A 6,671-nucleotide genomic window follows, 5' to 3' on the forward strand; every position below is an offset into this window, starting at 1 on the left:
GGGTTGGGGTTAGATGTTGGAGTTGGGGTTGGTATTAGACGTTGGGGTTTGGGTTAGGTGTTGGAGTTCGGGTTAGATATTGGGGTAGGGCTGGGATTAGGGGTTGGGGTTTGTGTTGGATGTTGGGGTTGGGGATAGACATTGGGGTTGGGGTTGGACGTTGGGGTTGGGTTTAGACTTTGGGGTTGGGGTTGGACGTTGGGTTTGGGGTTGGACGTTGGGGTTGGGTCTAGGGGTTGGGGTTGGACTTTGGGTTGGGGTTAGGGGTTGGGTTGGACTTGCACGTTGGGGTTGGTGTTGGATGTTGGGGTTGGGGTTGGTCTTGGAGTTAGACGTTGGAGTTGGGCTTGGTCGTTGGGTTTGGGGTTAGGGGTTGGGGTTGGACGTTGGATTTGGGGTTGGACATTGGGGTTGGGGTTGGACATTGGGGTTGGGGTTGGATGTTGGGGATGGGGTTGGGGTTTGGGGTTGGGGTTGGACGTTGGGGTTGGGGTTGGACGTTGGGGTTGGGGTTGGACGTTGGGGTTGGGGTTGGATGTTGGGGTTGGGGTTAGGGGTTGGGGTTTGGCTTGAACGTTGGAGTTGGGGTTAGGGAGTTGGGTTGGGGTTTGACTTTGGGGTTGGGTTTGGACGTTGGGTTTGTGGTTGGACGTTGGGTTTGGGGTTGGATGTTGGGTTTGGGGTTGGACGTTGGGGTTGGTGTTGGGGTTTGGGGTTGGGGTTAGAGGTTGGGGTTGGGGTTAGGGATTAGGGTTAGATGTTGCGGTGGGGTTAGAGGTTGGTGTTGGGGTTAGAGGTTGTGGTTGTGGTTAGGTGTTGGTGTTGGGGTTAGACGTTGGCGTTGGGGTTAAGGGTTGGGGTTGGGGTTGGACGTTGGGGTTGGGGTTGGGGTTGGGATTAGAAGTTCGGTTTGGTGTTGGGAGTTGGGGTTAGATGTTGGGGTTTGGTTTAGGGTTGGTGTTAGACGTTGGGGTTGGGGTTGGGGTTAAATTTCGGGTTAGACGTTGGGATTGTGGTTGGGGTTAGGGGTTGGGGTTGGGGTTGGACGTTGGGGTTGGGGTTGGACGTTGGGGTTGGGGTTGGACATTGGGGTTGGTTTTAGGGGCTGGGGTTGGGCTTGGACATTGGGTTTGGACTTTGGGGTTGGGGTTGGGGTTGGACGTTGGGGTTGGGGTTGGTGTTAGACGTTGGGGTTGGGGTTAGGTGTTGGAGTTTCGGTTAGACATTGGGGTGGGGCTGGGGTTAGGGGTTGGGGTTTGTGTTGGACATTGGGGTAGGGGTTAGACGTTGGGGTTGGGCTTAGACGTTGGGGTTGGGGTTAGACTTTGGTGTTGGGGTTGGACGTTGGTTTTGTGGTTGGACGTTGGGGTTGGGTCTAGGGGTTGGGGTTGGGCTTGGACTTTGGGGTTGGGTTTAGGGGTTGGGCTTAAGGTTGGACGTTGGGGTTGGATGTTGGGGTTGGGGTTGGTGGATGGGGTTGGAGTTAGACGTTGGAGTTGGGGTTGGACGTTGGGGTTGGGGTTTGGATTAAACTTTGGGGTAGGGGTTGGACGTTGGGGTTGGAGCTACGGGTTGGGTTTGGACGTTGGGTAGGGGTAAGGGGTTGGGGTTCGGCTTGGACGTTGGGTTGGGGTTAGGGGTTGGGGTTGGGGTTGGACGTTGGTGTTGGGGTTGTGTTGGTGTTAGGGTTGGGGTTAGACATTGCGGTTGGGGTTAGACGTTGGGGTCGGGGTTCGAGTTTGGGTTGGGGTTAGGTGTTGGTGTTGGGGTTAGACGTTGGGGTTGGGGTTAAGGGTTGGGCTTGGGGTTAGAAGTTGGGGTTGGGGATGGGATTACAAGTTCGCGTTGGGGTTGGGTGTTGGTGTTAGATGTTGGGGTTGGTTTTAGGGTTGGGGTTAGACGTTGGGTTTGGGGTTGTGGTTGGGGTTAGACGTTGTGGTTGTGGTTGGGGTTGGGGTTAGACGTTGAGGTTGGGGTTGGGGTTAGGGGTTGGAGTTCGGGTTAGACGTTGGGATTGTGATTGTGGTTAGGGGTTGGGGTTGGACTTTGGGGTTGGGGTAGAGGTTGGGGTTGGGCATTGGGTCTTGGCTTAGGGGTGGGGGTTGGGTTTAGGGGTTGGACGTTGGGATTGGGATTGGACGTTGGGGTTGGAGTTGGACATTGGGGTTGGGGTTGCACGTTGGCGTTGGGGTTAGGGGTTGGGGTTGGACGTTGGGAATGGGGTTGGGGTTGGATGTTGGGTTTGGGGGTGGGGGTTAGACTTTGGGGTTGAGGTTAGGGGTTGGGGTATGGGGTTTGGGGTTGGGGTAATATTTTGGGGTTGGGGTTGGACGTTGAGGTTGGGGTTAGGGAATGGGGTTGGGGTTAGACGTTGGGGTTGGGGTTAGGGGTTGGAGTTGGGTTAGACTTGGGGTTGGGGTTAGTGTTGGGGTTCGACGTTGGGGTTGCGGTTGGATGTTGGGGTTGGGGTTAGACTTTGGGGTTGGGGTTAAGGTTTGGGGTTGGGGTTAGACGATGGGGTTGGGGTTGGGATTAGAAGTTCGGTTTGGTGTTGGGTGTTGGGGTTAGATGTTGGGGTTTGGTTTAGGGTTGGTGTTAGACATTGGGGTGGGGGTTAGACGTTGGGGTTGGGGTTAGATTTCGGGTTAGACGTTGGGATTGTGGTTGGGGTTAGGGGTTGAGGTTGGGGTTGGACGTTGGGGTGTGGTTAGGGGTTGGGGTTGGACGTTGGAGTTGGGGTTGGACATTGGGTTGGGGTTGGACATTGGGGTCGGTGTTAGGGGTTGGGGTTGGACATTGGGTATGGGGTTGGATGTTGGGGTTGGGGTTTGGGGTAGGGGTTAGACGTTGGGTTGGTGTTGGACGTTGTGTTTGGGGTTCGGATTAGACTTTGGGGTTGGGGTTGGACGTTGGGGTTTTGGTGGACGTTGGGGTTGGTGTGGACGTTGGGGTTGTGGCTAGCGGTTGGGGTTGGACGTTGGGTTTGGGGTTAGTCATTGGGGTTCGGCTTGGACGTTGCGGTTGGGGTTAGGAGTTGGGGTTGGGGTTGGACGTTGGGTTTGTGGTTGGACGTTGGGGTTGGGGTTGGACGTTGGGGTTGGGGTTAGGGGATGGGGTTGGGTTTAGGGGATGGGGTTGGGGTTGTCGTTGGGGTTACACGTTGGGGTTGGGATTGTGGTTGGGGTTAGACGTTGGGGTTGGGGTTGGGGTTGGGGTTAGGGGTTGGAGTTCGGGTTAGACATTAGGATTGTGGTTGGGGTTGGACATTGGGGTTGGGGTTAGGGGTTGGGTTTGGGCTTAGACTTTGGGGTTGGGGTTAAGGGTTGGATTTTGGGATTGGGGTTGGACGTTGGGGTTGGGGTTGAACATTGGGGTTGGGATTGGACACTGGGGTTGGGGTTGGACGTTGGTGTTGGGGTTGGACGTTGGGGTTGGGGTTGGACGTTGGGGTTGGGGTTAGCGGTTGAGGTTGGGGTTAGACGATACGGTTGTGGTTAGACGTTGGGTTTGGGGTTTGGGGTTGGGGTTAACGTTGGGGTTGGGGTTAGAGGTTGGGGTTGGGGTTAGACGTTGGGGTGGGGTTAGACGTTGGGGTTGGGGTTAGCGGTTGGGGTTGGGGTTAAGGGTTGGGGTTGGGGTTGTGATTAGAATTTCGGGTTGGGTGTTGGGGTTAGACATTGGGGTTAGGTTTAGGGATGGGGTTAGATGTTGGGGTTGGGGTTAGACGTTGGGGTTGTGGTTGGGGTTAGACATTGGGATTGTGATTGGGGCTAGGGGTTGGTGTTTGGGTTGGACGTTGGGGATGGGGTCAGACGTTGGGGTTGGGGTTGGACTTTGGGGTTGGGGTTAGACTTTGGTGTTGGTGTTTGGGGTTGAGTTTGGACATTGGGGTTGGGGTTATGGGTTGGTGTTGGCCTTGGATGATGGTGTTGGGGTTAGGGGTTGGGGTTGGAGTTGGGGTTGGACGTTGTGGTTGGGGTTGGACGTTAGGGTTGGGGTTGGACGTTAGGGTTGGGGATGGACGTTGAGGTTGGGGTTAGGGGTTTGGGTTGGAATTTGGGGTTGGGGTTGGTGTTGGATGTTGGGGTTGCAGTTGGGGGTTGGGGTTGGTGTTAGACGTTGGGGTTGGTGTTAGGAGTTGGGGTTTGGTTATGGGGTTGGGGTTGGGGTATGAGGTTGGGGTTATACGTTGGGGTTGGAGTTAGATGTTGGTGTTGGGGATAGACATTGGGTTTGGTGTTAGACGTTGGGGTTGGGGTTGGGGTTGGGTCAGACGTTGGGGTTGGAGTTCGGGGTTGGGGTTGGGATAGACCTTGGGGCTGGGGTTAGCAGTCGGGGTTGGGTTAGGGGTTGGGGTTAGATGTTGGGGTTGGGGATTGGGGTTGGGGTTAGATGTTGGAGTTGAGGTTAGGGGTTGGGGTTGGGTTTAGACATTGGGGTTAGGGGTTGGGGTTGGGGTTAGACCATGGGGTTGGGGTTAGGGGTTTTTGTTGGGTTAAACCTTGGGGTTGGGGTTAGGGGTTGGTGTTGGGGTTAGACGTTGGGGTTGGGGTTAAGGGTTGGGCTTCGGTTTAGAAGTTGCTGTTGGGGTTGGGATTAGAATTTCGGGTTGGGGTTAGGGGTTGGGGTTGGAAATTGGGGTTGGGGTTGGACATTGGGGTCGGTGTTAGGGGCTGGGGTTGGACGTTGGAGTTGGGGTTGGATGTTGGGTTTGGGGTTCGGATTAGACTTTGGGGTTGGGGTTGGACGTTGGGGTTGGGGCTAGGGGTTGGGGTTGGACGTTGGGTTTGGGGTTCAGCTTGGACGTTGGGGTTTTGTTTAGGGGTTGGGGTTGGCCTTTGGGTTTGGGTTTGGTTGTTGGGTTTGTGGTTGGACATTGGTTTTGGCGTTGGACATTGGGTTTTGGGTTGGACATTGGGTTTGGGGTTGGACGTTGGGGTTGGTGTTGGGGGTTGTGGTTGGGGTTAGGGTTTGGGGTTGCAGTTAGGGGTTGGAGTTAGACGTTGCGGTTGGCGTTACACGTTGGGGTTGGGGTTAGGTGTTGGTGTTGGGGTTAAACGTTGGGGTTGGGGTTGGGGTTAAGGGTTGGGCTTGGGATTAGAAGTTGGGGTTGGGTTTGGGATCAGAAGTTCGGGTTGGGGTTGGGGTTTGGGGTTAGACGTTGGGGTTGGGGATGGTGTTAGGGGTTGGAGTTCGGGTTAGACGTTGGGATTGTGGTTTGGGTTAGGGGTTGGGCTTGGACGTTGGGGTTGGGGTTGGACATTGGGGTTAGGGCTAGAGGTTGGGGATGGGGTTGGACATTGGGGTTGGGTTTAGGATTTGGGGTTGGGCTTGGACGCAGGGGTTGGGGTGAGGGTTTGGGGTTGGTGTTGGACTTTGGGATTGGGGTTGGACGTTGCGATTGGGGTGGGACATTGGGGTTGGACATTGGGGTTGGGGTTGGACATTGGGGTTGGGGTTGGAAGTTGGGTTTGGTGTTGGACGTTGGGGTTGGGGTTGGGGTTAGGGGTTGGGGTTGGGGTTAGACGTGGTTGGGGTTAGACGTTGGGGATGGGGTTTGGGGTTGGGGTTGGGGTTAACGTTGGGGTTGGGGTTGTGGTTAGAGGTTGGGGTTGGGGTTAGGCATTGGGGTTGGGGTTAGACGTTGGGGTTGGGGTTAGACGTTGGGGTTGGAGTTAGACGTTGGGGTTGGCTTAGGGGTTGGTGTCGGGGTTAGACGTTGGGTTTCGGGTTAATGGTTGGGGTTAGACGTGGGGGTTGGGGTTAGACGTTGGGGTTGGAGTTCGGGTTAGGGCTTGGAGTTCGGGTTAGGGGTTGGAGTTCGGGTTAGACTTTGGGATTGTGGTTGGGGTTAGGGGTTGGTGTTTGGATTGGACGTTGTGGTTGGGGTTAGATGTTGGGGTTGGGGTTAAACGTTCGGGTTGGGGGTTGGACATTGGGGTTGGGGTTATGGGTTGGGGTTGGCTTTGGACGTTGGTGTTGGGGTTAGGGGTTGGGGTTGGGGTTGGACGGTGGGGTTGAGGTTGGACATTGGGGTTGGGGTTGGACATTGGGGTTGGGGTTGGACGGTGGGGTTGAGGTTGGACATTGGGGTTGGGGTTGGACATTGGTGTTGGGGTTGGATGTTGGGGTTAGAGTTGGGGGTTGGGGTTAGACATTGGGGTTGAGGTTAGGGGTTGGGTTTGGGGTATGGGGTTGGGGTTAGACGTTGGGGTTGGTGTTAGACGTTAGGGTTGGGTTGGCGTCAGACTTTGGGTTTCGGGTTGGGGGTTGGGTTTAGACTTGGGGTTGTGGGTTGGGATAGACATTGGGGTTGGGGTTAGCGGTTGGGGTTGGGTTAGGGGTTGGGTTTGGGGTTAGACGTTGGGGTTGGGGTTAGACTTTGGGGTTGGAGTTAGACATTGGGTTTGGGGTAGGGGTTGGGATTGGGGTTAGATGTTGGGGTTGGGGTTCGGGGTTGGGGTTAGATGTTGGGGTTGGGGGTTGGTGTTGGGGTTAGACATTAGGGTTTGGGTTAGATGTTGGAATTGGGTTTAGGGGTTGGGGTTGGGGTTAGACGTTGGATCTTGGGTTGGCATTGGAGTTAGACGTTGCGGTTGGGGTTAGGGGTTGGGGTTGGGGTTAGACATTGGGGTTGGGGTTAGGGATTGGGCTAAAGGTTAGACGTTGGG

This window comes from Tenrec ecaudatus, chromosome 9 (genome assembly GCF_050624435.1).
Source record: "Tenrec ecaudatus isolate mTenEca1 chromosome 9, mTenEca1.hap1, whole genome shotgun sequence".
Classification (NCBI taxonomy): domain Eukaryota; kingdom Metazoa; phylum Chordata; class Mammalia; order Afrosoricida; family Tenrecidae; genus Tenrec; species Tenrec ecaudatus.